Here is a 10,540-nt window from a genome sequence, read left to right on the forward strand (position 1 = left end):
TTCAATAAATCAGCAGTAAGTACCGTTTCCTCAGTCTAGACTACCTCTCCCTTCAATAAGTCAGCAGTAAGTACCGTTTCCTCAGTCTAGACTACCGCTCCCTTCAATAAGTCAGCAGTAAGTACCGTTTCCTCAGTCTAGACTACCTCTCCCTTCAATAAGTCAGTCTAGACTACCTCTCCCTTCAATAAGTCAGTCTAGACTACCTCTCCCTTCAATAAGTCAGCAGTAAGTACCATTTCCTCAGTCTAGACTACCTCTCCCTTCAGTAAGTACCGTTTTCTCAGTCTAGACGACCTCTCCCTGACCTTTCTCCTCCTTTCTATCCCTCCTCTCTTCTTCTTCTTTCCCAACAACAGCAGATGTACATTGCCTCGGTCCTCCAGGACCCCAGCTTAGACGAGCTGGGTTCGGCTGGCAGCGGGGTCAGCGAGGGTTCGCAGGACGAGGAGATCATCCAAGTGGGGAACAGCCTCAACGAGGCCGACTTCCAGGTAGCCTGCCGACGTACCCTTTGAGCAAGGCGCTTCAATTCTTGTAATTTCTCCCCGGGGGGTGCTGCCCTGCAGCTTAACTTCCAACTCCTCGTGTGTGTGTGTGTGTGTGTGTGTGTGTGTGTGTGTGTGTGTGTGTGTGTGTGTGTGTGTGTGTGTGTGTGTGTGTGTGTGTGTGTGTGTGTGTGTGTGTGTGTGTCCTCGGGGGGATTGGGTTGTTGTGAGCATAAAGATGAGTTCCTCTTACTCTGCAAGTGATTGGACAATAAAGTATTCTCCTTTTTCTTCCAGAGCGGCGAGGACAGTCTCCTTGCTAACGAGGTGCGGCACTGACGTCAGGGGACGCCGGAGACGGCTGTCAGGGTGGAGACGGAGGACGGGGAGAGAGAAGATGAGACTGAGATGGCAGAAACTAAAGTTTAATTTCACCGAGTGGATGGATGCACTGACCTAGTGTGTTAAGCTACAGAGCTGAAACGGACGGACACAGCTTTAAAAGACATGGATAGACCACTAACCTTGAAGTCCTGAACAGACTATTACATTGTCTACACACCACACACCACACCACACACACCACACCACACACACCACACACACACACAGTGTGTCTACTAAAGGACGGGTAACTCTCCCTTACAACTATTGATCTAGCGCTGACTGTGAAGGAGAGATCTTTCCTTCCCATAATCCTTTGCCTGTTCTGCCTGCACCCCTAATCGTCTCTGTGCCCTAGAGGCTTCGTCACAATAAGCAGCCTAATATGAGAAGATGAAGAAGAGGAGGAGGAGAAATGTCTGTCAGCATCACACACACACACACACACTGTTCGCCTGCTCTGGTCTCCCCCTGCTCTGTCCCGACGGTCTCCGGGAGTCTCTGGGTGGTTCCAACCCTGTGTAAAAAATAAAATAAAAAAGGAATGTGGTCACCATGACGACGACCACTGTAACAAACTGAACTAAACACTCCTCTGCTTTTCATTTTTGTTGTTCAGCAACAAAAACTCTGGATTTGTAAAATAGCCTTTTTTTGGAAATGGTATTTATTTTTAGGCATGGTTATTTTTAAGTTGGTCTGAAAACTTTAATAATCATTTAACTACTTGTTTCGACATAAAAAAAACAACAAAAAAAACAACTGTGGATGGATGGATGGATCATGGAACATGGATACTGTCCCTCGTAACAACAAGGTCGCTCTGTCTTCTGGCCCTGTCCTGCCCTGAGCGACTGTAGTGGGACTGCGGCTCCAGACTGAGCCCTAATGGAGCCGCCCTAACATAACTGAAGGCAGTCCAGAGCCCCTAGTGGAGAGGAAGATGCCCCCAGGAAGCAGATAATGAAGTGGATATGACAGCCTAACCTCTACCCTGTTTTGCATCCCACAACTATGGTTGCAAAAAATTCCCCAAATTGTCCCAGAGTTCCCAGGTTTTTCAATATGTTGGTTAGAAGTTTATTGGGATAAGGGATTTCTGGGGGAAAAAACCTAGGAACTTTGGGAAAGTTTCTGTAATTGTGCAACCTCAGCCTCCTCCGGCTAGGACTCTGTGGGACCGTGTTCTTCGGTAGAGGGAGAGCTCGACCCTTGAACTCTTGGTCTGTGACCTGTAGTTTCCCCCAGGCCTCTCCTTCCTGTTACTATGGACGCGTTCAGCAGGGGGAGGACACAGCGTTGTTGAACCTTCAGATATAAATATGTTATGTAGAACAAATACGGCTCTCTGAAATGTGGAATAAGGAATCATGTCAACTCTTTTCTTAACATTTCTATCTACAACGTTCCACAATGTTCCACAACGTTTGCCTCCTGAATGTGACCCTGGCCCCTGCTCTGACTGGCCCGTCTCTGTGAGCCTGGCCCCTGCTCTGACTGGCCCGTCTCTGTGAGCCTGGCCCCTGCTCTGACTGGCCCGTCTCTGTGACCCTGGCCCCTGCTCTGACTGGCCCGTCTCTGTGAGCCTGGCCCCTGCTCTGACTGGCCCGTCTCTGTGAGCCCGGCCCCTGCTCTGACTGGCCCGTCTGTGTGAGCCTGGCCCCTGCTCTGACTGGCCCGTCTCTGTGAGCCTGGCCCCTGCTCTGACTGGCCCGTCTCTGTGAGCCTGGCCCCTGCTCTGACTGGCCCGTCTCTGTGAGCCTGGCCCCTGCTCTGACTGGCCCGTCTCTGTGACCCTGGCCCCTGCTCTGACTGGCCCGTCTCTGTGAGCCTGGCCCCTGCTCTGACTGGCCCGTCTCTGTGAGCCTGGCCCCTGCTCTGACTGGCCCGTCTCTGTGAGCCTGGCCCCTTCTCTGGCCCGTCTCTGTGAGCCTGGCCCCTGCTCTGACTGGCCCGTCTCTGTGAGCCTGGCCCCTGCTCTGACTGGCCCGTCTCTGTGACCCTGGCCCCTGCTCTGACTGGCCCGTCTCTGTGAGCCTGGCCCCTGCTCTGGCCCGTCTCTGTGAGCCTGGCCCCTGCTCTGACTGGCCCGTCTCTGTGAGCCTGGCCCCTGCTCTGACTGGCCCGTCTCTGTGACCCTGGCCCCTGCTCTGACTGGCCCGTCTCTGTGAGCCTGGCCCCTGCTCTGACTGGACCGCCTCTGTGTTCTAGCTAGCTCCTCTTGTGACTCTCATCTCAAGACAAGCCTCTTTATTTTGGTGTTTACAATCACTGTACAAAAGGTTGTTTCACTGTCTGTTGGTTGGTTTGTTTTATTTAGGAAACATAATAATAATAATAATCTTTGTTGGATGTAGGAAGGTTTTCTCCTTTCTGCCAACTCTGTAACATGTGTCCCGTTTTTAGATGGCTTCTGATTGGTTTAGGGATTGTCTTAAATTCTGCCTCATCCAATTACGACGTGAATATTGAGACTAGCGATAGATACTGCATCATGTAGAGGTGTATATTGTAAACAGTGTAGATGATTTACGGAGCATTGTTACAAACGACAGTGTCCCAACTGCCACCTGGAGTGCTGTTGAACCCGGTGGGTTACTATGGTGACATGTAAACATATCGCGGCTCAGCCAGGACGGAACAGACCGACTGCGCAAAACGTCTGTGTCCCACATGGCATCCCCCTATTTAGTGCACTACTTTTGGGCTGGGCCCATAGGGCTCAGTCCTGTAATAGGGAATAGGACGCCCTTTCGGACGCGTAAAAATGAGTCTTAACGCTGTAAGACTTGATCACTGTTTTTATTGATATTCTTAGGCGTATTGTTGTTGAACAGAATACTAGCAATTTCTACGGAATCACATTCATCTGGTAAAATCTAAATGGATGATACCAAATCCATAATTTAAAAAAATATATATCTTTACTTCAAGTTGTTCTGCAATAATCATGATGTCATGTTGCTCTCTTCAACTCGTTACAATATTCCACTGACGGAACCAATGACCAGCTTAGTTTTTTCCCCAAAGTGAGGCAGAACCGATTTTTATAGCCTGGTTTAACCTTCAGGGATCTACTACAAAACAGGATCAATTTAGTTAGCCAGCTAACTTTGATAAACAATAAATAACTATTGATTGTCTGTTTCATAAAGAAAGCTACAGTTAAATATGTGTTTTTTGTTGAGTCATCTAGACCGTGCCCATTCAGTTAGCTGGCTAACTCATTGATCGTGCTTCGTAGTGTACCTCTCAGAGCAGGTTTAGCCGAGCTATGTGCTATATACTGTTAGATAGAAACAATTAACTTGTGTTTAAAACTCTTGGTTCCACATTGTGGATATACATAAATAGAAATGAACAAATGTCCTGTTTTTCTTAGCGCTAATTTGGGAAGTCCGTCACTGGACTGAACCAATACATGCTGAGCAGCTTTCCTATTGTGATGTGACTTCGGCTCGTTCAGAAGCCCCTGAAGAGAAATGTGCTTCACCCAAGTAACAAATCTACTGCATAGTACAGATTTGATGTACTATATATATATAGTACTAGTATATACATAATGTACTGTCGGTTTCTGTACACTAAAATGATGGACTCACTCAGTATTAAACAACTTATTTTTTATTTTAAGGCATTACGTTTGTATCAGTAGTTCTGTAAGAATAGTATAATATATTATAATAATAATATATACACTGAGTTACAAAACATTACAAACACACTAATATTGAGTTGCCCCCCTCCCTCCTCCCCCCATTACCGTCAGGACAGCCGTCGGGACATGGACTCTACAATGTGTCAGAATAATTCCACAGGGATACTGGTCCGTGTTGACGCCAATGCTTCCCACAGTTGTGTCAAGTTGGCTGGATATCCTTAAGGTGGTGGACCATTCTTGATACACAGGGGAAACTGTTCAGCGTGAAAAACCCAGCAGCGTTGCAGTTCTTGACACACTCAAACTGGTGCGCCTGGCGTCTACTACCATACCCCGTTCAAAGGCATTTAGATATTTGATCTTGCCCGTTCACCCTCTGAATGGCACACATACACAATCCATGTGTCAAATGTCTCAAGGCTTAAAAATCCTTTAACCTGTCTCCTCCCCTTCATCTACACAGATTGAAGTGGATTTAACAAGTGACATCAATAAGGGATCATAGCTTTCACCTGGATTCACCTGGTCAGTCTATGTCATGGAAAGAGCAGGTGTTCTTAATGTTTTGTCCACTCAGTGTATATTACTATTATTATAAATAGCATATCTATTGTATTATATGTCATATTATTGTCTTCTCCTTCTGGCACAGACAGCCCTGTGGGTACGGCCTATTTGAACACAGTCAGACTTCCGTATTGCCACAGCAGCAGGTACAACCATGTATGTAGTTATAATAATAACCTGTAACTATCAAATGAACAAATGTTATGATTTGACACTGATATATAATGTGAACGATCTGTTTTTTTTTAAGCTACTCAGTGTTGTAGGTTATATATGCTCTAATTTACCTTTTTGGGGCTATTCTAATTTCCACTGGACAATAATGAGCCTCGGTATGATTACACTCGTATTGCTGTGACAGAAACTTGGGTCATATTCATTAGGCACTAAACAGAAGATAATGTACAGGAAAAGACAGGGGGGGTTTATTCATTACATCTTGCAACGGAAACTATTTTTACCTCTTAAGAACCAAACGAGAGCAAACAGATTGAAACGGGGAGGGACCTTACCTGAATTGTCCAATAGAAACTGTCGTTTTTTTTCCATTGCAAATCGTTTTCCCGTTTGGAGTAAACCGTTTCTGTTGCAAAACGTTTTGAAACAGAATCGTCATAATGAATACACCCCCTGAACTTGCCCGATTTTTAAGAAAAGCAATTGTTTTGTCGTTGCAAAACATTTTGCTATGGTGTGCACTAATAATTACGACACTGTTGATACTGAAATGTGGCCACAGCAACAAACAAAAAAATATGTCACTGTTAGATTATCCACTAGTCTATAATGTCCAAGCAAGGCATTGATTTGAAACTGTTTGACACACACATACACACACACATACACACATACACACACATATATACACATACACACACACACACATATATACACATACACACACATATATACACACACACACACATATATACACACACACACACACACACAGACAGACAGACACATACACACACACATATATACACATACACACACACACATATATACACATACACACACATATATACACACATACACACACACACACACACACCTCCCTGACCGTTTGGACTCCATTTGAACCAGTGTTCTAGAACTCTTAAGTCATAACTCTGAGCTTTCCTCTCAGCGGTGTTTAATACCTCTGAAATGTATGATGAATTGTCTTCGAAAACTCTGAATGTTTCTAGGTAAGAGTGTTAACATTGCATATGTCCTTTTCCTGAATTAAGTAAAAATTGAAAACATTTTCAACCATTTTATCTACTGATGATATTTTAATTTCTATTAAAAGAAATCACACTGAAAGGGATCCCCCTCCCTCATTAAAGGGTTAGTATGAGATGTTGGTGTAACAGTTTAACTTTCGTCCCTCTCCTCGCCCCTACCTGGGTTTGAACCAGGGACCCTCTGCACACATCAACAACTGACACCTATCGTTACCCAAAAGCCGCCGCCCTTGCAGAGCAAGGGGAACAACTACTTCAGGTCTCAGAGCGAGTGACGTCACCGATTGAAACGCTATTAGCGCACACCACCGCTAACTAGCGCGCACCACCGCTAACTAGCGCACACCACCGCTAACTAGCTAGCCATTTCACATCGGTTACATTGGCAATAATGCCCTTTTTACTTACCCAGAGTCGGATCAATTCAAATTTATTTCTAAGGCCTTTTTTTTTACATCGGCAGAAAAACTCCCTGGAAAGGCAGGAACCTAGGAAGAAACCTAGAGAGGAACCCAGGCTCTGAGGGGTGGCCAGTCCTCTTCTGGTTGTGCCGGGTGGAGATTATAACAGAACATGGCCAAGATGTTCAAATGTTCATAGATGACCAGCAGGGTCAAATCATAATCACAGTGGTTGTAGAGGGTGCAACAGGTCAGCACCTCAGGAGTAAATGTCAGTTGGCTTTTCATTGTCGAGCTTCCAAAGGTAGAGCGAGCGAGAGACTTAAGTTCACCCAGGACACCAGATACCTAGTCCCCCGGCACGTAGACTATTGCAGCACAGATACTGGAGGCTGAGACGGGGTGTCGGGGGAAACAGGCCCTGTCCGACGATACCCCCGGACAGGGCCAACCAGGCAGGATTAAACCCAACCCACTTTGCCAAAGCATAGCCCCCACACCACTAGAGGGATATCAACAGACCACCAACGTACTACTATGAGACAAGGCTGAGTATAGCCCACAAAGATCTCATCCATCGCACAAAACCGGACAGGAAGATCACGTCAGTGACTCAACCCAGTCGTCGAGTATAGTGAAAAAATCCTGGCACGACGTGATGCACCCCTCTTAGGGATGGAATGGAAGAGCACTAGTAAGACAGACTCAGCCCACATACTAGGGTCAGAGGCGGTAGGTAGCCTAGTGGTTAGAGTGTAGGGACGGTAGGTAGCCTAGTGGTTAGAGTGTAGGGACGGTAGGTAGCCTAGTGGTTAGAGTGTAGGGACGGTAGGTAGCCTAGTGGTTAGAGTGTAGGGACGGCAGGTAGCCTAGTAGTTAGAGTGTAGGGACGGTAGGTAGCCTAGTGGTTAGAGTGTAGGGACGGTAGGTAGCCTAGTGGTTAGAGTGTAGGGACGGCAGGTAGCCTAGTGGTTAGAGTGTAGGGACGGCAGGTAGCCTAGTGGTTAGAGCGTTGGACTTGTAACCGAAAGGTTGCAAGATCGAATCCCAGAGCTGACAAGGTAAAACAAATCTGTCGTTCTGCCCCTGATCAAGGCAGTTTAACCCACTGTTTCCTAGGCCATCATTTGAAAATAAGAATTTGTTCTTAAATGACTTGCCTAGTTAAATAAAGGTACAATAAATGAATAAAAAGGTGGAGAATCACAGTGAAGAGAGCGGAGCAGGCCAGGCAGAGACAGCAAGGACAGTCACTCCAGTGCCATGCTGTTCACCTTCACACTCCTGGGCCAGACACTCAATCATAGAACCTACTGAAGAGATGAGTCTTCAGTAAAGACTTAAAGGTTGAGACCGAGTCTGCGTCTCTCACGTGGATAGGCAGACCATTCCATAAAAATTGAGCTCTATAGGAGAAATTCTATGGACAGTAAGGAGGCCTGTGTATTGTGACTGTAGCGTACGTGTAGGTATGTACGACAGGACCAAATCGGAGAGATGGGTAGGAGTGCTTTGTACTCCTACCAGCAAAACCTTGACATCAGCCCTAGCCTTAACAGGAAGCCAGTGTAGAGAGGCTAGCACTGGAGTAATATGATAAAAAATGTTGGGTTCTAGTCAAGATTCTAGCAGCTGTGTTTAGCATCAACTGAAGTTTATTTTGTCCCTTATCTGGAAAGCCGGATAAGCAGTAGTCTAATCTAGAAGTGACAAAAGCATGGGTTAGCTTTTCTGGATCATTTTTGGACAAAAGGTTTCTGTTTTTTGCAATCTAATGAAATGGAAAAAAGCTGCCCTTGAAATATTATTGATATGTTCGTCAAAAGAGAGATCAGGGTTCAGAGTAACGCCGAGGTCCTTCACAGTTTTCTTTGAGACGACTGTACAACCATCAAGATTAATTGTCAGATCAAACATCAGATCTCTTTGTTTCTTGGGATCTAGATGTAGCATCTCTGTTTTGTCCGAGTTTAAAAGTAAAACATTTTCCGCCATCCACTTCCTTATGTCTGAAACACAGGCTTCCAGGGAGGGCGATTTTGGGGCTTCACCATGTTTCATCGAAATGTACAACTGTGTGTCGCCCGCATAGCAGTGAAAGTTGACATTGTGTTTCCGAATGACATCACCAAGACGTAGAATATATAGTGAAAACAATAGTGGTCCTAAAACGGACCCTTGAGGAACACCGAAATGTACAGTTGATTTGTCAGAGGACAAACCATCCACAGAGACGAACTGATATCTTACCCACAGATAACATCTAAACCAGACAAGAACATGTCCGTGTAGACCAATTAGGGTTTCCAATCACTCCAAAAGAATGTGATAATCGATGGTATCAAAAGCAGCACTAAGGTCTAGGAGCACGAGGACAAATGCAGAGCCTCAGTCTGACGCCATTAAAAGGTAATTTACCACCTTCACGAGTGCCGTCTCAGTACTATGATGGGGTCTAAAACAAGACTGAAGCATTTCGTATACATTAATAGTAATTGGAGATTCGATATATGGTCAAGGTTTGGCTTTTTCAGAAAAGGCTTTATTACTGCCACTTTTACTGAGTTTGGTACAGATCCGGAGGATAGGGAACTGTTAATTATGTTCAACATAGGAGGGACAAGCACAGGAAGTAGCGCTTTCAGTAGTTTAGTTGGAATAGGAGAATGTTCCTTTTTAGTTAGCTTTGCAACAGTATCAAAAATAGATTTTAGATAGTTTTTATTCGCCCCTCGATTAGGTTGGAAAAGTAGGCTGATCGAGCAGCAGTGAGGACTCTTCGATATTGCACGGTACTTTCCAAGCTAGCCATTTCCGTTCCAATTTTCTGGAAGCTTGCCTCAGATCTCTGGTATTTTCTGTATACCAGGGAGCTAATTTCTTGTGATCAAGGTTTTTCTTTTTAGAGGTGTGACTGCATCTAGGGTATTACACAAGGTTAAATTTAGATCCTCAGTCAGGTGGTTAACTGATGTTTGTACTCCAATGTCCTTGGGAAGGTGGATGGAGTTTGGTAAGGCATCTACGAATCTTTGCGTTGTCCAATCATTTATAGCGCGGCTTTTGATAATCCTTGGTTGGGATCTGAGCAGATTATTTGTTGTGATTGCAAACGTAATAAAATGGTGGTCCCATAGTCCAGGATTATAAGGAAAAACAATTTGTATCTACAATATTTACTCCATGGGACAAAACTAGATCCAGGGTAAGACTGTGACAATGCGTAGGTTCCTGGAGACATGTTGGACAAAACCCACTGAGTCAATGATGGCGTTGAAAGCCTTTTGGAGTGGGTCTGTGGACTTTTCCATGTGAAATATTGAAGTCACCAAAAATGTGAATATTATCTGCCATGACTACATGGTCCGATTAGGAATTCAGCGAACTCGGTGAGGAACTCTGTACAAGGGCCAGGAAGCCTGTAAACAATAGCTATAAAAAGTGATTGAGTAGGCTGCATAGATTTCATGACTAGAATCTCAATAGATGAAAACGCTGTCTTTTTTTGTTGTCATAAATTGAGAAAAAAGAAAACCTACACACTGCTCTTTATTAAGCATCACATATCCGCCTCAAGGCCTTCCTCAGAGCATTTGTTTTTCATTTTCACCCTTATGTAGACATTGCTTCACCCACATCTGTTCAATGCATCGACTAGGGTTGGAGTCGACGGGAAAATAAACATGTTACCAAATATAAGGATGTGCATTTCATAAGTATTCTAATACTAAGTGTGTACATAACGTATTAAACACGTCTGTAAAACCACAATGAGGACATCGACCTACCAAGTAAGTTTTCATAAATCGT

At 44.9% G+C, this 10,540-nt stretch overlaps 1 long non-coding RNA gene across 1 annotated transcript; it reads left to right on the plus strand.

Moving 5' to 3' along the window:
• The first annotated feature begins 359 nt into the window (after positions 1-359).
• LOC139569952 (uncharacterized) lies at positions 360-6,408 on the plus strand. Its single transcript, XR_011673981.1, has 2 exons — positions 360-494; positions 786-6,408. It is a non-coding gene; the product is annotated as an uncharacterized lncRNA (long non-coding RNA).
• Positions 6,409-10,540: the final 4,132 nt, after the last annotated feature.

This window comes from Salvelinus alpinus, chromosome 3 (genome assembly GCF_045679555.1).
Source record: "Salvelinus alpinus chromosome 3, SLU_Salpinus.1, whole genome shotgun sequence".
In the NCBI taxonomy this organism is placed as follows: domain Eukaryota; kingdom Metazoa; phylum Chordata; class Actinopteri; order Salmoniformes; family Salmonidae; genus Salvelinus; species Salvelinus alpinus.